Genomic DNA, 25,415 nt, shown 5'->3' with positions numbered 1-25,415 from the left:
ACCCTGCCAAAAAGTAAAAGAAAGAAAGAAAGAAATGATTATAGTGGGGGTAGCTAGGTGGCACAGTGGATAAAACACCGGCCCTAGATTCAGAAGGACCTGAGTTCAAATTCTGACTCAGACACTTGACACTAGCTGTGTGACCCTGGACAAGTCACCTAACCTTCACTGCCCCACCCAAAAAAAGGATTATAGAGTTCTAAGAAATTTTCATAAAGGTAGAACTAAACTGGATCTGTTTTTTTTCTCATTTATTCTAGGCAAAAATGAGAGAGACTGCCATTTTGCTGTTTGTATTGTCAGGTCATATTTATTTTCTCTCCCCTCATTAAAATTCATTGAAAGCTTTCCGTGGAGGAGTTGAGGATGGTGATTAGGGAGCAGAGCCACCCAATGGAAACAAGTAGCTAGATCTACGTGGAAACAAGCACATTCCAAATAGGGATTCCAAAGGAAGAAGCAGTCCTTCACCCACCAAACCAATCCCATGCAGACACAAAAGCTACAGTTCTTTAATAAAACAAAACCCAGTATTATCCTTTGTCTGATGGGGAAGATCATTACTGACAGAAATCAGAAAACTTCATGGAGGTGCGTAGTCTTGAATGAGGTTGAGTTGTACTTCAACAGGGGATGTAGTATCCTCTATTTTCCAGGATTTATTAAGAAAACCCCAAATATATCTTCCTCATTCCAGAGATCAGAACAATGAGATAATCTGTAGCCAGAAAGATGTATGTTAGAAGTAAGAAAGTAATATAGTAAAAGAATATTTCCTCCAGATTCATTCAGCAGGGTTGGAGTAGTCCTTGGAAATCAAGAAATATCTGAATTTCACTAGTCACCACTAACACTGCTCAGAATCTCCCTCAGCCCTATCCAAAGAAAACCCCAAACCAGTATGCTGAAGAGCATCCCAGACTGTTAGTAAAGCTTCTCTTGATTTATGTCACCATGTAAAACATCTGAGGGCGACACACCCTTATGTGACAAGAAAATGTCACCACTCTTGTCTAGATAGGAAATAGGGGCCAAATGTTTCCTTTCCATGCTTCAAGTAATTGCTTATTGAGATGCTAGAGAGCTTGTCCCATCTGACATTCTGCCCTAAAGTTGTTATTGGTGTTCTGAAAATAACTGAGAGAATAATGTAGCCTAATGTAGTGAACTCATTCGGGGTGTTCTCTATGTTTTCTTTCTGATTCCACAGCTATACATTAGTTTAGTCAAGATTCTTAACTGTCTGCCACGAGCAACTTCAGTCCTCATTCAGAAGAGAATGTCTTCTGGCTAACCCCCTTCAGGAGTGAGAGATCTTTTTTTTTCCATATTCCAGAGGTACATGCTACCAAGGATATGACTGAAGTTGCTCGTGGCAGACAATTGGTGATTTCAAATAATTAGTTGAGCTTGTAGTACCGGAGTTGTATTTCTTTAGGGAATTTGGCTTTTCAACTAGCACTCTATGACTGTCTTAGAAGAGAAGGTAGCATGTACCTCTGGAATATGGAAAAAAAAAGATCTCTCACTCCTGAAGGGGGGTTAGCCAGAAGACATTCTCTTCTGGATCATGAGTATAGACAAGACACAGCCTGAATGTTCTCAGTTAAGATTTCAAAGGAAATAGTTTTTAAATGTAAATGAAATCTATTTTTTTAATTTTCAAAGAAAAACAAGAAGTATGAGCAAAAGGAAGGGGAAATGCAAAGGTAATTTTCTTTATAATATTTATCATTGCAAAAATATGGTCACTATAATAATGAGGGTCTTACTTGAGAACCTATTTTTTTCAGTTAAGGGAATACTTTGCTATTATTGCTTAGTTCAAACCTTGTGGAAAGTGCACTGGTCTATGAGTTCCTTGAAAGTGGGAATTGCCTTTTGTCTCTGTATGTCAAAATTTAGCACATAGTAGGTACTTAATAAATGCTAGTTGTGACTGACTGGTGGGAAGTAGGAGAACCATATTCTAGTTCTGGTTCTTCTGTGGCTATCTCTGTGACACTTTGCCATGACGGGCCTTGGTTTCTCATTTGTATAATGAGGGGGTTGGACTAGATTAGGGGTTCTTAACTTTTTTTGCTCTTGGATCCCCCTGACAGTCTGGTGAAGCCTATGGATACCTTCTCAATATAATGTTTTTAAACACATAAAATGAAATACAGAGGTTTATGGAGGAGACCAATTATATTGTAAAAGAGGTTATAAAAACTTTTTTTCCCATTCAAGTTCAAAGATTCCCTGAAATCCATCCATGCACCCCTTGGGGGTCCATGGGTCCCAGGTTAAGAACTCTTGTATTAGATAATAACTAAGACTACTTCTATGACTATGCTTCTGTGAATTTTAATAGAAACCCCTGGGGGAAGAGGGGAAGAACATACTGGGAAATGAAGATGTTATCAAAGCAAACAATAGCAATACATTTTATTTAAATGGCTGGCTTAGGAAGAGGTGAGCATCTATATCTGAGATTGTGAAATTTTTGTTTATTGAGGGCTACTGCTACACAGAAAAAAAATTATAAGAGGTAGGGAAATATTTTTAAATGACTAGCCTAATTTTGGGGGGCTAATCTGACTGGAGGACTAAACTGGGGACTTTTGACTATTTGGCTATCTGACTTCGTTAATTTAATGTGGGCCGTTTATAAAGTTCCACCACACTGCTTCCAAATTGATAAACTAAAGATTAAGAAGCCTCTTAACTAAACAATCAAAGCAGAGTTTATTTATGAGATACTATTTCAAATTAAGAATACAGGAAAATAAAATGTACAACCTGACTGCTTTCCTGTGGTCTCTTTCCACTGGGTCTCTTTCGCACCTGCTATGCTTCGAACTTCTTGAATACAATAAGGGCCTTACCTGCCTCTGGCCTCAGGGCACGTTACACTTTCCCTGGTTTGTATTAAGGCCTGTAACCTTGTCAGCCCCGTCTGTCCTTGTTCGTGCTCCCCTTTAGTCAGCCTCTCTCCTAGTCCGTCCTCGAGTCTCCTCTAGTCTGTCCTCGTCTAGTCAGCCCCCCTTCTTTCTAGTCCGTCTCCCCTCTAGTCTAATTCCCAGGTCTATATATACCTTTTCTTCTCTCCACTCAAATCTCCGGGCTTCCTTCGCCCCCCACAGACCAAGCTAATCCACCAGCCAGAGCTGCAGCTGGGGGAGAGGGGGGTGCTCTCCCCCTTCACTTACCTCAGCACAGGCTATCTTTCAGATAGCTCCGCTCAGGTCGGAGGGAGCTGGGGGCTTTTTTTTCCCCCCAGCTGTCTGACCTGGCGTCTTGTGCAGCCCACGGGGCTTTTTCGATCAGCTGAAGCTGAGGAGGAGGGGGAGAGACCCTGAGGGCCTAAGGCTTTCCAATCTCAGCCTAAAGGTAGGGTCCCCAAATCAAAATAAATTCCCACAGAGGCTTAGTTTTTTGCTGTTTTTTTCTTCTACTGTGGCCAACAGAAAACATACTACACATGACTTTAGAGTAAGAACATGAAATAGCAGTGCTAGTCAATAAATAATAATCAATTAAAAACTTCATAGGATCATACAAAGAGACCATAAGAGACCATGAAACTTATCCGCTCCTTTTATAGAGAAGAACAGAGAGTTTATACAGCTTAACAGTGTAGGGAGGATTAGAAATCAGGTCTTCCTGAATCCAAGTCCACTACAGCACTTTGCCTCTTGTGACTAAAAATTTCCTTTAACCCTCGTCAAAATTTTTCATTTGTCTACTCATTCTTTTCACTTTACTTATTGTAACATGTTCCATTTTTCTGGTTCTGCTTTCATTCCCATTTGTTTTTATTTAATAGTATTCTTTCCTAATTTCTTTGTCATACTTGTTCAGAATTGTGTTATGGTGGTCCTTGGCATGGATATACTACAATTTACTTAGCTATTCTCCTATTATTAGACATTTAGGTTATTTCCAGCTTTTGTTTTGTTTGGGTTTTATTGTATTATGTATAAAACTTCCATGAAATCGTTTATTTTATTAAATAGCATTTTAGGGTATTTGTTCAATAATAGATTTACCAAGTGAAAAGTTATGATTATTTTTGTTTCTTTTCCCATGCACTGATAGGTTAATTCCCCAAAAGAGTCTATAAGTTTGTAAATTGATCAGTAATGAATGGGTATACCAAAACTGTTTCATTCCTTCTAATTATTTCATATCAGGCACATAGTAGATACTAAATAAGCCCAAGTTGATTTTTCAATTAGATGGATATGAGGTAGTACCTCTTTGAAAATTAAGTAGGGGGCAGCTAGGTGGTACAGTAGATAAAGCACCTAGATTTAGGAAGACTTGAGTTCAAATCTGACCTCAAATACTTGACACTTACTAGCTGTGTGACCTTGGGCAAGTCACTTAACCCTCACTGCCCCTAAAAAACAAAAACAAAAACAAAAACAAAAAATTAAGTAGAACATTTTAAGGTATTATTAACAGTTTCCATTTTCTCCTTTGAATATAGCCTTTTCAAATTCTTTTACCATTTAAATAGATGTATTTTGGATGAGTATTTTATGGATTTTTTTGCAAAGATCATCCTCTGCCCCTTTTGCAAAGATGTCCACCATTATGACAATGATGACAAATTTCTAAAACATTCAACCAGAAAAATCACAAATATACGATCTGGGTGACATTGGGCGAGTCACTTAACCTCTGTTTGCCTTAGTTTCTTCCTCTGTAAAATGGGGTTAATAATAACACCTACCTTGCAGGGATGTTGTAAGGATCAAATGAGGTAATAATTGTAAAGCACTTAGTATAGTGCCTGACACATAGTAAGTACTATATAAATGTTAGTTATTATTATTATTACTATCATTAATATTAATGTCCCCACTATCATTCTGTGGAGTGACAAAGTCACTGCAATATTAATTATGGTTAATACACATTATCAGACTAATCATAATCTCCATTATTAAGAATGAGGAAAACTTTTTCACCCCAAAAAACCATCTTGATAAACAATTATTTATACTGATCATATTGAACTAGTTTGGGGTTTGGCTATTTATGGTATTGGAGTTGAAAGAATGTTTTGACTTCTGTGGTATAGACTAGGAATTCTTACCAAAATGTATAGGCCAGCAGGAGATGGCTATCATTCCTTACAACTGAGAGGATAATTAGTAACTTTGATGAGCTACAATTGGTGCTTCCTAACATAGTATGTAAATTACAGCTCGGATGATACTTGTAGGCCAATAAAATAAAAGCTGAGATACCCAACCAAGCATGACAGTCTTCCCATGGCTGCCTCATGTGCCAAATCCCTGTGTGGCCTAAACTGATCATGGGACCAAGATAATGGGACCCTCATGCTTTCTATCCCCTAAGTAACTGAAGTCCCTCTATTTATGACACCCCAGTTTAAAAAAACAACACTGCTTCTCAGATTATATAGCTGAGATAGAGAAGCGTTTTCATAATTGAGAAAACTAAGGGTTACTGTGAGCAGTCCCTGCTTCTGCTTCCTCCAGTATAGAATGGAGGCCCCAGGAGGTTGTATGGGACAGAGCAAGAATTCCCTAGTGTATTAATGAGACTTCAGAAGTAAAGTGAACCACATCTGAAGGTACTCTTTTTTTTTTTTTTCAGGGCAATGAGGCTTAAGTGACTTGCCCAGGGTCACACAGCTAGTAAGTGTTAAGTGTCTGAGTCCAGATTTGAACTCAGGTCCTCCTGAATCCAGGGCCTATGCTTTATCTACTGCGCCACCTAGCTGCCCCCTCAAGGTACTCTTAAAGCAGTTCCAGGCTGTACAAATAATCTTGTGATTCCAGGAGATGCTAGGGAGGAGGGCAGGGGGGTGATTCCTTTGAAGCCCCTTCTCAAAATGGTTGGTTGTTATCCTTTGTGCTTGAAGAAGACTAGAATGGTATCACGATGTATGAGTGATGTTTTTCAACTCATGCATCAATTGCATTTAAGAGAGGCAGAGTTGTGCAAAGTCATCACTCTTTCTTCCAGAGTCATTGAAGTCCAGTGGCAAAACAAAAGTTGAGTCAAATAGAAAGGGTTAAAGATGCAATGGATGACCTTGGTGTCTTTGATGTCTAAGCAAGCTCTAAGTGCTCCACAGCACCTGCTTCCACTGCCTTCATGGCCCATTGGAATAAATTATTTACATCTGCCCACTCCACCAGGGGAAAACTTCACACGCTTACTATGGTAGACACCCCCTCTAACTCACCAATGGGTTTGAGACCTGTTGGTTACCCTTAATGTGGTTTAGTCCATCTTCTGAAATGGTTTACCAGGGTATGGCCACTATGCATGTCATAACTTTTTGGAGCCACAGTTGAGAGTTGGATGACAGGTCAATACCAAAGGTGGAAAGCAGCCCTGAAAAGGACTCAGCAGCCCTCACACAAGTGGCACTAACCACCCATATACCCCTTCTCAAAATAAGGTCCTAGGAATTCCTATGAGGGGTCCATCTCTATCCAAGGCTTTTTAGTTTGGATGAGAAACAGAAACTAAAGATAGCTTGGGCCCTGTGTAATCTTTTGCTTTTCTTTCTTTTTCTTTTTTTTTTCTTTTTGCAGGGCAATTGGGGTTAGGTGACTTGCCCAGGGTCACACAGCTAGTAAGTGTTAAGTGTCTGAGGCTAGATTTGAACTCAGGTACTCCTGAATCCAGGGCCAGTGCTCTATCCACCTAGCTGCCACATGAAATTACTTTCTTTTTTAAAATTTTTTTTTCAGTGCAATGAGGGTTAAGTGACTTGCCCAGGGTCACACAGCTAGTAAGTGTCAAGTGTCTGAAGCTGGATTTGAACTTAGGTCCTCCTGAATCCAGGACTGGTGCTTTATCCACTGCGCCACCTAGCTGCCCCTGGGCCCTGTGTAATCTTAATCATATCTGGATGCCTCCTAGACAAGCAGCAACATCTGACCTTAAAATGTATACATACAGAGGATAGATATGGGACCTGGATTAGTATAAGGGACTTCCAGGTAAGAAACTCCCTCTACCAATACAGGTTGATACTTTCCCTGAAACTTATACTCTTAGAGAATCGCTTAATGCAATTAAGTGACTCGCCTAAGATCAGACAACCAGCATGTGTCAGAAGTGAGACGTGAACACAGGTCTTCCTAGCCAGTTCTTATTCATTATGCTAATTGACTCTCATACATATATAATATGTGTGTATGTATATATGTATATATAAATGTGTATATGTGTATATATATGTGTGTGTATGTATATATATGTGTGTGTGTGTGTGTGCGTGCATATATATACACACACACATATATATATATATATATATATATCCCCTAAGTGTATATATGTGTGTGTGTATGTGTATACATACACATACACATCTGTGCACATATATGAGAAAGAGAAGGGGCCACCATACCTTAAGAAGTTGTAAGGTGCTGCTACAAACTAGGATTACAGAGACAAAAATGGAAACCATACATGCCTGCCCTTAAAGGACTTACACTCTACTGGAGGGATATAATGGGTACAGATAGGAAAATAGAAAGTAGTTTTAGAATGCAGAAATTATTGATAGTTAGAAGGGAGGCAGACAAAGGTCAGGGAAGGCTTCAGGGAGGACATAGCACCTGAGCTGAGCCTGGAGGGAACATAAAGATTCTAAGAGGCAGAGACAAAAAGTTGATGGCTTTTGAGAATGCACAGAAATAGCAAATGGAAGATTGAGTTTATAGCCCATGTAGCTGGAATATAAAGTACATGAAGGGGAGGGATGTTAAAGCAGTTTGGAAAGTCATGCGGGAGTTAGGTGGTGGAGGGCCTTAAACAGAAGTCTGAGGAGTTTATAAATTTATCCTAGAGGAAATAGGAAGCCCCTCAAGTTTTTGGAGCATGTAGGCCACAATGTGCCAAAAGAAAATTTTATTAAAACAAAAGCAAGTGAAGCGCGCTTAGTTTTCAAACATGCAAATCAGAATATTACCACAACAATAAACATTCTCTATTGTGACTTGGAGGCTCTGGGACATTTGGATTATTTGGGGGTTTCTGGGAAGCTATGTTGAAAATCCATTGCATTCCCTGGTACCAATTGGAGCCCTGTTAACAGTAGAACTCTTCCAAAGATGTCTGATGTACTAGCTTCTGTTGATAGATGCTCTAGCCATGGGTGCAGGGCTATGCTGGTACAATTTACAGAGCTCATGAGAACTAATTGTTAAATGTTTAGTGTGAGAAATTCCACCTCAGAAATAAACAAATATTACAAATCAGAGCTTAATTTTTTGTTTTGTTCATTGTCTAGACTTAGATTAATGGAATAATGTGTTTTTGTTTTGGTTTGTTTTTTTTGTTTTTGTTTTTGCAGAGCAATGAGGGTTAAGTGACTTACCCAGGGTCAGACAGCTAGCAAGCGTCAAGTGTCTGAGGCTGGATTTGAACTCATCCAGGGCTGCTGTTTTATCCACTGTGCCACCTAGCCATCTCATGGCATAATGTTAATATGCAGATTAATTTTAAATATGTGTTGTGACTCCTTTTTTTTGTCTTCAAAGAGCCAGTTGTTAAACATTTACTAGCGCACTGTTGATTTTAAGGTTAGTTTCTCTACCATGAACTACTACTTAGTCAATTTCCACTGTTAATATAAATAAAATAGAGATACTACCTTAGCCATAAAGTGATTAGTTTTCTCCGAAAAACTCAGCATAATTTCTGTCCTTAAACTCAGGAGCCAAAACGATATTATGCATTCATTCAACAAATATTCATTGGGAGCTTACTATGTAATTAGTTCTGTATTAGGTACCTTGGGAGATATACTGAGACTTGATGCTTTCCGTCTACAACTCCATTATATCTACATATGTTGAGTCTCTAGAGCTCCCCAAAGTAGGTTATTTTTGTCATTATACTAGGATATTTATTATTTTTACTTCAAGTTCTTTGAAGGAGGGAATGCTTTGCTTTTGTTTTTGTCTTTGTATTCCTAGCACAGTGCTTGCACATAGTAGGTGTTTGTTGAAATTGAATGTGAAAATTAAGTGAACATATCTCTCATTTTCCTAAGTATAGTGCTCCTCAATCTAACTGAAGTTAAACTCAGGCAAATATTTAAAGAACAATGAATTACTTCCTAAAACTATCTATTTATTCTCTCCAAAAAGTAATTTGTTTTATTTTCACTTTGGAAGCTGGTGAAATACACAATGGTTACAGGCAAGGGGGAGTTGCCAATATGAATAAATAAAACCATAAGTGACTTTGAGGTCATTCTTTTTGTTGTTAGTATTGATTTTGGATTAAATAAAGTAATATGGTACCTAGATTTTAAATGTAATTCTTTCTTGATTTTATTGAAGGCAGATTTTACATATACATGTAATATGTGCGTACATATATGTGTACATATATAATTTTATAACTATGGGCACATTTAGAATAAAAAGACAAACATGAAATAGCATTTACAAAGGAACAAAAATATGTTTTTTGCTTATATGTGGCCTTGCTGGATTAATCTGATATGTTGGTTGCTTCTAAACATATGCATTATATTCAATAAGTTTTTAGATATTTCTAAGGCTCTTTATGAACAAAATAAGTTTAAATGACATAACTGGTTAAACATCTCCCAGAAAAATGGTAACTAGCAATTTTTGTACCTGGAGTAATACTAATGGCTCCTGGGGCAAATAGCACTGAATCAAATACAAAAACATTTAAGCCAGGGCACCACAAAGGAACTTTATGAGGCAATGTGGTTTAGTGAAAATAGCACTGGATTGGGAGCCAAAGGAGTTCAGTTGGAATCCTGCCTCTGGGATTTACTAGATGTGTGACCTTGGACAATTCACAGTCCTTTCTAGACATATTCTCTCATTTGCAAAATGAGAAATTAGGACTAGATAATTTCCCTCTCGTGTTAAATCTATGACACCATGAATCAGTTATTTGAAACAAAGTGAAATGATTATAAAATCATAGAAAGTTGGAGTTGGAAAGGAATTTTATGTTTCTCTATTTTAACCCCTTTCTTTTACATTTGAAGAGACAGAGACCCCAAGGGGATAAAAAACTAACCTAAGGACAGACCAATTTTCTTTTCTTTTCTTCTTTTTAAATAGTATTTTATTTTTTTCAATTACCTGTGAAGGAAATTTTTTTTTTAATTAGTGAGGCAATTGGGGTTAAGTGACTTGCCCAGGGTCACACAGCTAGTAAGTGTTAAGTATCTGAGGCCGGATTTGAACTCAGGTACTCCTGACTCCAGGGCCGATGCTCTATCCACTGTGCCACCTAGCTGACCCAAGGAAATTTTTAATATTCATTTTTTTATAAAATTTTTAGTTCCAAATTGTCTCCCTTCCTCCTTTCCCTTCTCCACAAGATGGAAAACAATTTGATATAGGTTGTGTGTGTGAAATCATGTAACACCTATTTCCATATTAGTCATGTGGTGAGAGAAGAAACAATTTGCAAAAAAATTTGCAGTTTGCAAAAGAAAAAAGAGCACAAAAAATAATAAAGGGAAAAATAATATGCTTTGATCTCCATTCAAACTCTGAATGCGGAGAGTATTTTCCATCATGAGTCTTTTGGAATTGTCTTGAATCATTGTATTGCTGAGAAGAGCTAAGTCATAGTTGATCATTGTACAATATTGCTGTTAGATCACTTTTCATAGATCCAGGATTAAAACAATCTCCTGACTCTCCAATTGGGTACTACAGCTGCTGTCCTGAGCTTTTTGCACATTTTCAGATACACTACCAGTTGTATCTGCACAAGGGAGAAGAGGCCAACTGGGCTGCTATGGAGCTTGCCTGGAGTATAAGTCCTAGGAGAAATGGGCCATCTGATAGCTTCCTATTTTAACTACTAGCTACATGGAACCTGCAACAGCCAATTATTCTGCTGGTGACCACACTGAAATTTGATTGGGGTGGTTTTTGTTTCCTTAATCCCTTCCAAACTCAATGTAAGTCAACAGACTCAAAACCCAAAAGACTAATGCAGTCTTAGGCTGTATGGATATGGTGTAACCCCAGAGTTCAGGTCTGGCTAATTTCATAAGACTCTTCTCCTGAGTGGAGAGAATTTTTACTGACACTCCAAGCCACCTGAAGAACAGAGATGGAGAGAGTGGGGGGGGGGGAGTTTTTCTGGCTTCTGGCTTCATGAGAAGACGCATAGGGTTCCAGACTATCTTTAGGTAAGACTCTGGATAGAAAGTAGCATATAGATATTCCAGTGCTTGAAGCATGTCCCTATTTCAAGCTTTCTGCACCAGAGATGTCAATTTCTTATGGGGGAAAGATCAGGAAATTCCTCTCAGTGGAGCTGAGGTATCTCACCTCCATTGGGAGAGCTCATTCACTCTGTAAATAGTTTAATATATTCTAATATGTATAACTTCTCTGATTTCTATTTGCTATTGGCTTGGATAAACGGGTTTATTTACTGTTCAATATTTGTGAAGGTCTTTTGTAGAATTATTATTTGATGGGAATGGAATGAAACCTTGGATTAAAAGTTGGGGGCATTAATTCCTGTTAAGGGATAGTGCCTAGATAAAGTGGCTAGAACCTAAACATCATCTCCCCAAGATGAACATTGTTTACTAGGGTGGGGAGGGAGGTAAGGGAGAATTTGATATAATCCTAGTCTGCTATCCTCTCTGAGGAAAGAAGAGAAGAGTAGAGGAGAGGAGAGTGTACAACTTAGAATATACATTTTTCAGTGTAAGCATTCGCATCTTGGAAATTAGCAAACACTATGAATCGGGGTTTGATTTATTGTTTCATGGATTATGTAGACTTATATAGAAAGTGATAGAGTAAATGGCAATATAATGTAAATTAACCTTAAAAATGTGTCATTTGTGCTTTTTATTTTTGGAGAGCTGATTGTTAAATATTTGCCAGCACACTCCTGAATCAATGTCTGACTTAAGATTCAAGAGAGATAGGACAGCTAGGTGACACAGTGGATAAAGCACCAGCCCTGGATTCAGGAGGACCTGAGTTCAAATCCAGCCTTAGACACTTGACACTTACTATCTGTGTGACCCTGGGCAAGTCACTTAACCCTCACTGCCCCCACTCCCCACACACACACAAAAGATTCAAGAGAGATTATCCACATTTCTCCCACCCTTATAAGTCCTATTTAGACAAACCCATGTGGACATACATATAACCCACATGGATATCTCACACACAAACACAAACACATACACTCACACACACACACACACACACACACACACACACACACACAAACCTTATATAAGTATAATGTCCAGAAGAAGAGAGACCATAATCCCTCTGCATTGTTCATTCTAACTTGTTCAAACCACATTTGAGGAGTTATGTTCAGCTCTGAGGACCAGCATTTGAGAACGACAATAGCTCAGTGTAATACATGAAAGGATAACCTTTTGGCCAACACATAAAGCGGGATAACAAGGGGACTTGACGTCATACCATTTGAGAGATGGTTGAAGAAACTGAACACGTTTAGACTGGAAAAGAATTCTCAGGGGGTAACATGGCAACTATTTTCAAATATTCGGAAAGCTATCATCTGGTAGAAGAGCTAGGCTTGGGTCTATAGCTCAAGAGAATAGGACAAGGACCAACGGATGTAACACAGAGAAAGATTTTTGGCTTTGCATAAGGAAGAACTACAATTAGAGCCCTTCAGGAAAAAAAATTAGGAGAGGCCTCATGAAGTAGAGTTTCCCATCATTGTATTTGAGCCATGGGCCAATGACTTGTCAGGAATGTTTGAGAGTGCACTCCTACATCAAATAAGATGTGAAATTGGATCTTTGCTAAGGTCTCCTCTAACTCTAAATGTCTATGACTGTTATTCCCAAAAGATCTGCTTTAATCTGTCCTGAAGGTAGAGTTTGGATTCCAAGCAGAACTCAGGATAACAGAGAACCCAAATCTATTTTGATAAAACTATTTTCCAGGTTTTCCAAGTATATGAGATCAATGCCAGGACACTCCAGACTTGGGGAACTTGGGACCAAACAGTGCCATGACTACTGGTTCAGTGCTAGGATGACAATTGGAGACAGAGACTCATCCCTAATTCTGACTCTCCCCTCCTCTGTCCACATGTCTCTATCTTCACCTCTATTTTTCAGCATTCAAACCCTAGTGGATTTACTGTAAAGTCCATGACCTCGAGCTAGCTTTCCCAAAGGCAGCTGTCCTGAACTAAAACACAGTAACCAACGCCCCCCACTTCTGTCATCACAATAAACTCGTACCACAATAGGATGGTTTAATTTATTTTACATGTGGAAGATTTTATAAAGTTTAAAGTGTATAGGGTACACAGTTCCTTCCCACAGCTGCAGTTTATGGCTGTGGTAACCCAAAACACATGACCAAATGATAAAACAATGTAATGCCTTTCTCTCATCATTCTGAGTGGACAAAAGGCTTGAAAGTGATCCTTTGTAGAAAGAAGAGCTGGCCTGGATACTTGTAGCATTAAACTAGAAAGAAGCCAGCACTTACCTCAAGATCATAAACATGGTTCAAAATAGTTTTTTAAAAATATATTGTCAGGTGAAAGTACTATATGTCTGTCAACTCCAAGTACCATTTATTAGTACAGAACTCAAACTTAAAGATTATTGTAAGGATTTCCATGAAAGATTTTCTTCATCTTTATCCTTAGTTGTCATATTCCCCAGTCCATTTCTCTTTTCTTAGTGACTAGTCCCAGTCAAGTTAGTAGAACATGGATTATTACAGGATGCAGTAGTTAAAGAGAAGACCAGGAATTAGGAAGACCTATATTCAAATCTACCCTCTGACACTTAAGAGCTGTATGACTCTGGGCAAGTCACTCAACCTCAGTCAACCTCAATTTCCTTATCTGCAGAATGGGCATAGTAATAGCATCTATTTACTAGAGTTGTTGTAGGGATCAAGTAGGATAATATTTTTCTCCCATTAGACTGTGAACTCCTCGAGAACAGGGACAATCTTTTTTTCCTTTCTTGGTATCTCTAGCATTTAGCACAGTGACTGGCAAATAGAAGGTTCTTGATAAATGTTTGTTGACTAATTATTTGTTCCACGTAACCCATGTGGTTCCTTTCAGGCTGCCTTTACCTCACTCATTCCAGAAAAAATTCTAAAAGTGTTCAAAAAAAGAAGGTTCAACAGTCTTTTTTTAGGGAATTTTTTCTAATGCTTAAGAAATCTTGTTAAAAGCTATTATTTACCCCTAAATAATATTCCCTTTTAAAATGCATGACCTATTAACACAGAGAATCTTCTCTTGGACTTTTGTATTCAGTTCTTCAGGCTGTATTTTGGGGAAATTTTTGATAATCCAGAGAAAATTCATAAGGAGAAACTTTGAAAAGTGAAAGGGCTTGAAATCATACCATATGAGCATCAACTGAAGAAACAGGGACTTTTTAATCTTGAGAAGAGAAGGCTTGGGAGAAGGAAGTTAGATGTGAAATTGCATTTGAGTATCTGAAGGGTCATCATGTGGTAAGGAAATTGGCTTCAGAGGGAAGAACTAGTAACAATGGGTAGAAGATGCAAAGAAACAAATTGAGGATTGATATAAGGATACAGACTCCAAGTAATGTGGTATTATTCAGTTATGTCCGACTCTTTGTTACCCCATTTGGAGTTTTCTTGGCAAAGATACTGTAGTAATTTGCCATTTCCTTCTCCATTTAGCTCATTTTACAGATAAGGAAACTGAGGTAAACAGGGTTAAGTGACTTACCCAGGGTCACACAGCCAATAAGTGTCTGAGGCTAGATTTGAATTCAGGAAGATGAGTCTTCCTGACTCTAGGCCCAGCACTCTATCTACTGCACCACCTAGCTGCCCCTTCTCAAACTACTAGAGTTTTCCAAAATTATAATGGGTTCCCAGAGAGGGCTCTCCCTCATTAGGGATCTTCAAACAAAGACCTATTAGTTTGGCTAATTGTCAGGGAATTTTTTCTTCAGGTAAGGACCAGGTGGCCACTGCATCCTTTTCCAGCTCTGAAATTCTGTGATTCTGTGTATATATCTTGAATCACATATCAGAGGATTGGAGCCATGCAGACAATGTTCCCTCCTTCCCCAACCTTTCCCCTTCTTCTTTTTTTTTTTTTTGTTTTGTTTTGTTTTGTTTTGTTTTTGCAGGGCAATGGGGGTTAAGTGACTTGCCCAGGGTCACACAGCTAGTAAGTGTCAAGTGTCTGAGGCCGGATTTGAACTCAGGTCCTCCTGACTCCAGGGCCGGTGCTTTATCCACTGTGCCACCTAGCTGCCCCCCCCTTCTTCTTCATCCAGCCCCCAACTCAGCCAGTCATTTTCCCTCACTGACCCAAATCAAGCTGTCAAACCTTTAGCTTTCACCCTAGAGTCCTCCAACCCATCCCTTGACTCTTCCTTTAACCTGAAACTTCTCTGAGACCAATAGTGTTTGTTTTGTTGTGTTTGTTTATCATTCCTGTCCTTTAGACATCAGGAGATATTTCTCAATTTGATGGCAAAGTACCCTGAGATTAAAGAAGACCCAGAAAACTCTGGGGAAGAGGGGCAGACAGTTTCAAATCATTCCGACCAAACTGGGGCCAATTTTAATTGAATAACATTGTCTATTTTGCCCAGGGAGACCGTATCACACTTTTTTGTAGCCCTCGATTGATGTCTAGATGATCCAAGTGTGAATCAGGTATTGTTTAATAGGTAAGAGAATTTATAAAGGTCATCTTTATCTTGTGCCCCAGAAATATTGGGCTAAGATAAATATCTCTAAAAAACAACAACAAATAATGGCAAATATGCTTTGAATAGAAAGGCTTAAACAAACATTTGACTATCACTGAGGAATGGATGAACTTGTCTGACAGACACCCTAAGTAGTTGTTAGCAGCTTTTGTACAACTAATAAAAAGTCCAGGTTAACAGAACAATTCTGGAATATAATAAGAAGAGAGGAATGAAAGGACCTAACTCAAGTCCTGGTAGCAGGAGTTAATTTCCATGACATAATACAGCAGCCCAAGGACCCCTCAGAATGCAAGCTGATGGCCCTGCAAATATCATAGTCCCAGGCTTAGGAATAACCACCCAGTAAAAAAGAGTGGACGTCACAATCAAGGGAAAAGAAATAGACCCTGAAGGCATAGCCAGTCTAGGGGAATACTGATATATAATTACAGTAATCAGTGATATTACTGCAAGTGGAATCTCTAAGTCTAAAGGCCTTTACTTTCTGGGTATCTAAGGCTCACTAAGTCTGCTCAGCTTAACCATATTCCTACCAGTTTCCGAGAGCTCTAGTCTTCACAGTTTTAAAAATAAAATACTCCTATCAGTTTAAAAAAATTGAACCTTCACCTCCAATATACATGTAAGTGTTATAACTTTAACCCTCACACATGTGCTATTGAATGGATAATCAAGTATATTATAAAACAGAAAATTTTACAGAATTTTGCAGAATTTACAAAATAAATTACAGAAATTTACAAAAGAAAACCATTTGCCACTAGTGCCACTCGAGTTTATTGAAAAGGGGAGTGAGGTAGTCAAACTTGTGCTTTGGGAAAATTACTTTTGCAGCTGGGTGTTGATGTATCTGATAAGGGAGAGGCAGCAGAGATACCATTAGGACATTGTTGCAATAGCTCAGATGAGAGATGATGGGGGACTGAGCTAGGGTAGCAGCTATGTGAATGTGGAGAAGTGTGCAAAAGATGTGGAGTTTGAATCAATAAGACAAGGCAACCGAGTATATATGCAATGTGAGGGAGAGTGAGGAATCTAAGAAGACATTGGTTGATTGGAAGGATAGTGGCTCCCTTGATCGTAATGGAGAGGTTTGGCACATTGCTTGCACCTGCCCGCTTAGGCTCTCATCATTTCTTCCCTAGATCATTGCAACAGGTTCCTAAAGGGTCACTTAACCCTCATTGCCCTGCTCAAAAAAAGGTGGGGGAGGATATTGACCCAGGGTACATGAACTTGTTTTAATTTTTTTTAATAATTTTTACATAATTGGATTCCTTTGTAATTCCATATATTTTTATTTTATGCATTTAAAAACTTTTTTCTAATAAGGTGTTGATAGGCTTTTTACCAGATTTCCAAAGGGATCTATTTTTAACAAAAAGGTTGAGAACCCCTGCCTTAATGAATCACTTCCCAGATTTGGGTTGCCACTTGCTATAGACAGTGATAGAGACACGCATTTTTTTAGGTCAGATATTTAGACATATGTGAGCACTTAACAAATAACAACTGAGTCAGAGGTTCTACCCACAGTCTAGTAGAAATATAAAATGCAAGAAATCTATTATTTAAAAACAGGCAAAATATGCATAGTAACTGGCCTTAGGCGGCTTTGGTACTCTTCCTTTCACTCTTCATGTACATTAGGAACTCTGTGAACAGAAAGGATGGTGTAATGCTATCTAGGATTCTCAAGGCATTCCCTATGTGAATTCCAGCTATTCCTCAGTTTTGCCATACCAAATAGACATGCAATTAACAAATGAGACCATGCTGAATGACCATAAGATACTAGTGAAATGCATCATCTGTTCCTCAACAGTTAAAAGAAGTTTTGTCCTATATGCCTTCTAATTCCTATCACAACCTCCAGCTGGGAACCCAGGCTGTTGGAGTGGTCAGTGCTAACCATCAAACAAAGCCAGCCTCTGTGAAGGCCACTAGATAAGGACCCAGACATAACATAGCACAAGAAGTCGTGCACCCTTGGAATTGGACACATTGTTATCTGTCTTGCTGCAGAGCACTATAACAGAACCAAGGAAACAGATCCCAGAACAAACACTCCAACTAGCTTCTACCATAATACACACTTCTCCTTGGACCATTTCCTGTCTCCTCACTATGCCTATATTCTCCAATTATCACCGTCCCACTGGAAAACTGGAATCCCCTTTGGATCATCTGTCTCTCCCTTTCTCCTCCCCAACCCACTGTCTAACACCCCTTTATGTGCTGCCTTCCTCCAAAAGAATGTAAGCTTCTTGAAGGAGGGGTCTATTTTGCTTGTTTTCATTTTATCATCAGAGGATAAATGCTGGTTCACTCCCCTTCTCTCCCCTCTCTCTCCTCTCTTCTCCCCTCTCTTCTCTCTTCTCTTTTCTCTTCTCTTCCTTCCGTCCTTCCTTTCCCCCTTCCTCCTACCCCCTTCTCTCTCCGTCTGTCCATCTATCTATCAATTTATTCTTGTCTATCCATTTTTTGTGAGGCAATTGGGGTTAAGTGACTTGCCCAGGGTCACACAGCTAGTAAGTGTTAAGTGTCTGAGGCCAGATCTGAACTCAGGTCCTCCTGACTCCAGGGCTGGTGCTCTATCCACTGCGCCACCTAGCTTCCCCATTGTCTATCCATTTTTGATCTATTTATCTAATCAAACTATATATATTTATGAGGAGGAAGATCAAGAGGCTTGTTTGTCTACTTTCTGAATTATCACCACAATACAGCAGTGATCTTCAGACTAGACCAACTTGCAAGTTCAATCTTGCCCAATTTGGGAGAACTCTGAGTAACTGTACAGCATAAGACTCACTCTTAGTCAATGTTTTTACTCCTTCTATGCTAATCCAGACATTTCATCACCCTACCTAAGATCACCTGTATGGGATGCACTGGCAATGCTTGCTTAAACCAGGTTCAAGGGTACATCTCCATGATTAAGCTCAAGTCTTGCTGGATATCCTTGCCTATAATCTGCCTATCATTGATTTAGTACTGGCAGATGAACAACTCCTGAGAGCCACCAGCTCTTCCCATCTCATGACTGTAAGCACTTAGTGTGGGAGTCCTGGGCTATGGTTGATCATGGGGATTTTTTTTTCTTCTAGGTTCACTGCCCAGACTTGCTTCTATAATATCTTTATTCATGACAGCAGATCAACATACCTTGCTGGGTGACTTTAGTTTAACTTTAACCTTATCCACAACTCCTCCTCAAGATTGTAAGACATCTTTAGTTTATCTCACGTATATTACCCCATGGTATGCTTTGGAAATATGAGTAAAGAAGAAGTAAATACTCAGAGAGAACTCAAACCCTTACTGTTAAGTATTTCCATACTGCCAATATCATCTTCCTCTATTTTTTCTACCCACTGGGGTGAGGCTTTTCTAATGCAGCCTCCTCCCTACAAAACAAGCTTAACTTGACTGTCATCCATTTTTCCCCTGTGCTCCTCACTTCCTTTGTCTAGCTGAATAGTGACGTTATTGGTTCTGCAGGTGGAGAGTCTGTCACTGTAAGCCGTGAAAATGGTTCAAGATCTACACAGTAAAGTATAGCTCTACTCATATTTGAGGAGGCCATCTCTCCTTCCTTCCTCATAAGATAAGGCACTCCCAACAGTCCACTGACCCCTAGAAAACACCTTCCACCAGCTTCTGTGCACTCTGATACCACACCTTGGTGTTTGAACTTGAAAGGGCTGTCATCAGTCTCACCGTGTTCCTGGAAATTATTGCCAGTAGCGCTGCCAACTCCCTACAGGCACAACAAACAGATTTTATTATTCTGGCACTTTTCCATAGATAACAGGCCCTCTAGATTTTCTCTTTGCTTCACAGAGATGAATTTAAGCTCTGGTCAACACCTTTTGCCACACCTAAGTCGACTAGTCTAGAATCATAGAAACCAACCTTTATACTATCTGGGGCCTTCTGCCATACTACTTTCACATGGCAACAATGTACGCTTTCCCAAATTCATGACCAAGGAATTTCATCATGGGTCTATCGTTTCATGCAAGGATTAATGTGTATACACATTTTATTTTGTCTTTGTCCTAGATGTCTGCAGATGCATGACCAGAGCCCTCTGCCATACCAGGACTGATGATATCATTGAGCTGGTCCTCCCAACTACTGTGCCAAAGATTGCAAGTGCTGACTTTTACTTGTAATTGGAGGTGAAATGAATTGAATGAATTTTCTATGCTTCAGAAGAAAAAGTGTGGAGGCCCAGAGAAAAGGGTTTTATAACAATGTAATAAAAGATCATTCTGTTATAAGAAATTATGAGTATGACAAATTTAGAAAATCATGGGAAGATTTGTTTGAATTGATGCAAATTGAAATAAGCAGAACCAATGATAAAATAGTACAAGTATAACAATGTAAATGAAAAGATCCTTCAAAGTATGTCTAACTCTGAGAAAAAAATAATGAAGGTCTTAGAAAATATATAAAAAAATAAAATTCCCTCTAGAAGAAAGGAAGGCTGAGAACCACTTGAATAAAATACCAAATACATTGTCATATAGTGCACCAGATATTTTTACTTCTTTGTTTTGATTTGTCATGAGGGAAGGTTCGTTTGCTAAAGGAGAGAATTGAAACAACTGTGGTTTAAAAACAAAGAACATGAATAAAACATTATTTTAAAAGGAGGAATGGAATGTTGTCAAAAACAAAATTCTGACATTATAAAAGCAAATTATTCTAATGAGAAAATAAAAAGAGCTGTTTATAGAAATATATTTATTGTGTTGTGTTATGTCGTGTTGTGTCATATCATATCATATCGTGTTATATCATATAGCATAGCATAGCATATTATATAAAGATCAATGCACAAGGAGTACAACTACCAATTTAATTATGTAGTGGACTGATTGTTACATATGAGTTCAAATCCTACCTTTAGAGCCTAGGAACCCCGTCTTAGAACAATATTTTTAAGTAATTTGAGGAAATACTAAATTTCAACTAAAGGTTATTGAAAATAATGATGTAATTTTCCCATCCAACTGTATAGACTCCCCGAAATCTATCCATCAATCAAGTTAAGAATCCTTGACTTCAAAGAAGTCTCTAGTGTCGTGCCTCAGCCATCTGTCATTAGTCCTATTCTATTCAACATTTTTATCAGTTAATTAGAGGAAGACATAGAATATTTATCAGGTTTACAAATGCCATGTTCCTGGGAAGGATAATTAATACATTGGATGATAACATGAATTCAAAAGGATCTCCATTAACTATAATATGAGCAGAATCAAAGGAAATGAATTATTGGTATTGGTGCAAAAATAGAAAAGTTGGTCAGCAGAACAGATTAGGTGATCAAAACACAAATGCTATTGATTTCAATAAACCCAAAGACTCTAACTCCTGGAGGATAAAGATTCACTGTTCATCAAAACTACTTAGAAAATTGAACACAGACTGGTAAAAATTAGATTTATACTACTAGCATCTCACACCACCGTATTATATCACAGTATATCACAGTAATATCCAAATAAATACATGTCTTTAATTAAAAAGATTTTATTAATTGGAGAGGCAGGAAATGAGATTCAACTATGGTGAAGGGTAGAGTTTTTGATCAAAGAATGAATAAAAGAGGATCATGAGAAATTAAATGGACAATTTTTATTGTATAAAATTGAAAAGATTTTGCCCAAATAAAATTAGTGCAGTTAGAATTAGAAAAGAAATAGCCTGCATGTAAATAGTTAACAACCAGCTTTCCAAAAAAAAAGAGTATACATGATACACATTTAAGTTTAATATTCCTCCATTGCCATCTTAAGTCTAGACCATCATCAAAACAATAAATCAAGCCCTGATTTTTAGCATTTGCTGATTCACACTAAAGACAAAAATCAGCTTTGGATAGCTGGTTCCAGCACAACCCCTGAAAATGGCAACCTGGGAAAACATATCAGTGGCACATTTCTCTGAAGAAGACTTGTTCCCTAACCATGAAAACTCCTTTTTGGAGGCAGCTAGGTGGTGAAGTGGATAGAGTACTGGCCCTGGATTCAGGAGGACCTGAGTTCAAATCTGGCCTCAGACACTTGTCACTTACTAGCTGTGTGACCCTGGGCAAGTCACTTAAACCCTCATTGCCCCAAAAAGAAAAGAAACCTCTTTTTCCTTCTCTTCCTCTCTCCCATCAAACCTACATGTTCCCATAATCTTAATATTATGGTAGGTACATACAAATCTTTACAGTTTGCAGATTTCCAATTTTCTTGTAGGAATTTCATCTCACAGATTTTACTTCTCCATATCTAAAGATTACTTATTTAAAGACTAATGTTTGTCTTCTAAGGCCTCCCTAAGACTCCCATTTGTTATCTGCACTGTAACCAGGTGTTTGAATTTATTATTTCCCATTGCCAGTTTTACCTAAGTAATGAAAGACTATCTAACCTCCATACCAAATCCTTAATCTTGGTGCCTTCCCTCTGAGATTAACCTCCTAATTTGTCCTATATATATCTGGTTTGTATAACATTGCAAGCATGTTGTCTCTCTCATTGGATCATGAATTTCTTCAGAGCAGGGAATGGTTTTGTTATTGCTGTTGCTGTTGTTTGTTTCTTTTTCCTTTCTTTGTATCCTGAGCACTTAGCATAGTGGCTGGCACATAGAAATTACTTAATAAATATGAGCAAACTGGCTGACTAAATTGCTGTTAAAGTAAGAACACAAGAATATTCACCCCACATAATAATGATCCTTTGGAAGGTTAGTCTCAGAATCAAGAAGACCTGGGTTCAGATATCATCCACTGAGACATTAATTCATCAAATCTATCACTGCTTCAGGAATTTTTCCATATTTCAAAGAAGGTGTCAATCTGCTTTGGTTGGAGTTCCTCACCTGGAGTTTCCTTATGCAAATAAAATCACATATCTGATTTTAAAAAAATAATCATATATTAACTTTGTGTTATATGAAAGTTATATCACTCCTATCCCTAACTACATTACAACTTCTCTGAGGATGGGGACCCAGACATTTAAATTTTGTATTGCCTTCAGAATGTGACAGGACTCTATACGTAGGAGATGGCTAATCAATGTTTTATGGAATTGAATTCAACTGGTTTTATTATTCCCTCAACAACTCATACCGAATAAGGGTGGAGATTTTGTTTTCTAGCCTACATGAAATTGGAATTTTACAGTACATGCCAAACAAAATCAGCCTTATCCTCAATCCCATTTCCATTTTATACTGTGATTTTACTTTGGCTCATATTGTAACAAAGTTGGCATTTTGACTTCACGTGCATCTGGAAATTCCCAATTGCCTTTGTCATGTTGGGAACTGAAATAGTAATTCAGTTGGACTGAGTTTGCTTTGAGGAATAAACCACCACTTTTCCATTTTTCTCCCTCACGAGTCACTGATTTGCTAGATGTGACATGAGAAAACAGAGCATCCAATAAGAACTGAATTACAAAGAAAGCAGAAGACACATATATGTTTTATTTTATGGATAATTAGTTCCTGTCACTTAGAGCTGTTCAATTGAATTAACAAGTTGAAGATAAAACTCAAAATGGAGGGAATGAAAAGCAAACACATGCATGTATGTGTGTATATATGTATGCGTACACATATATGTACATGTAGCACAGCTACACATAGATATGTTCCAGTTTTGAAAAAACGAACCTTTTAAACAATTTTTCAAAACTGGAATACATACATATGTGCATGCATTTTTTTCTACATATAATTCTACATTTTGAGCTTCTGGTAGAGAAAAACAGAATTGTCTTGCTAGTTGACTGCCTTTTTCAATTTGACCGCCCTTAAAAGAGATACATGAAATAATGTAATAGCAGTCTAAGACCTCTGACCTTGTTACATGGTTCTACTGACCTTGAAAGTAAATTGGGGAATATAATTTGGTTGTTCTGACAAAGCCCCCTCTCCACTGGTTTGAGAATGAGATCTGGGGGAATCTGTCACTGGTGCTACAAATCACCTTCAGCTGGGTTTGATATTACGCATGAAAAGCTTTCATGTGCCCAGAATTGAGATCATCCCTGGAAAGGCATGCGATAAAGTAGAGGGGGGAGGGGGAGGGAGGAGTTAGTACCTACTAAAATAAAGTTTACATTTGGAGCTTTTTGTAGTTCTCTGTTTGGAACATGTTTGGGTTATCAATAGTTGAATCTATTTTAGTTCATTATGAACATAACCAGAAACAAAGAAAAACATTCTAATCAACAAATAAGAACAACAACAAAACAAACAAACAAAAACCCAATGATCATATACTGGGAACTTCTGCTTGGATGTACTACTTGTCTTTGAAAAATCTATGTTAAGCTTAACAAATTAGTAATAAAATTACCATGGCTGATTCTAAAACACAAAGTCAATCACACAAACAACCTTTTCCTGCTTCAAAACTTGAATTAAAATGGTCATAACTTAAAGATTTAATGTGTTGTGAGGTTACGATATAAAGGAGGAGAGATTCAATAAGATGTTAAAATAATTGGTTTACTCTCGCAGTTATTGCTATGGATCTTAAATTCCCAAAGGCAATGAATGCCATGCCAATTGTATGTGAAAAAGGCACATAGGCAACTGCTATTTTCATGGCAGCTGTCTGCCACTTTGCCAATTATCTACTGTTTATTGTGTTCAGTAGGACAGATGAGACGCCCGCCATATTTTATTTTTTCTAATCACATCTTTACCATTGTATTTACTGGGTTCTATAGAAGACACAGTTACAAATGTGGGCACCCACTGTTGATGTAGACATGTCTCTGGACACATAATAACCAGGACTTTGGGAATGTGTTGGGTTTTTTTCTCATTTAAATCATCATATACCTTTGAAACTCAATAGACCATGTGGGTACTTCTTCACTGTTGTAGCTCACCACACATCCCATCCTTTCCTATTGTTACTCTTGTCCATTTTCTCCCATAAATCCTTCATGGGGGTGGGGTCCAATAAGTATTCTCAAAACCTGGGTTTTTTGATATTGCATAGAAACTAGTGAAGAACATGGTCCATCTCTCTATTATCATTTTCTATTAGTACATGATTAGTTCATCTCACTTTCTGATCCTTCATCTTTCTAATATTCTCCTCTAAGCCACATTTCCTGTGACTTTCTTCATGAGTAATATGTTATAGCCTGGTCAAACCCTCTCATGCACTTCTCCATTGCCAGTTGGATAAGATACAAGTTTAATTCTTTAGCCAGGGATGACTTACAGCCAGGGATGTTATGGAGCCAACTTGAACCTGCTCACAAAAGCCAATTGTTAAATATTCAGCATGATCATGTACACCTCAGAAATAGGCAAATACTACAAATCAGGGCTTGATTTGTTATTGTGTCAATTGCCTATGGACAATATTAGTAATGTGGGTTAAACTTAAAGGGTGCTTTGAATACTTTTTTTTCTCAGAGAACTGGTTATTAAACATTTACCAGCATACCTCCACTTATAGCCATATCATACCTATGATGCCAAGAATAGTGATGCTATTATTCTGAATTTTTTTTTGCAGGGCAATGAGGATTAAGTGACTTGCCCAGGGTCACACAGCTAGTAAGTGTCAAGTGTCTGAGGCCAGATTTGAACTAAGGTCCTCCTGAATCCAGGGCAGGTGTTT

The sequence above is a fragment of the Dromiciops gliroides genome, chromosome 3 (assembly GCF_019393635.1).
Source record: "Dromiciops gliroides isolate mDroGli1 chromosome 3, mDroGli1.pri, whole genome shotgun sequence".
NCBI classification, from domain to species: Eukaryota; Metazoa; Chordata; class Mammalia; order Microbiotheria; family Microbiotheriidae; genus Dromiciops; species Dromiciops gliroides.
This window is presented reverse-complemented; position numbering follows the sequence as displayed.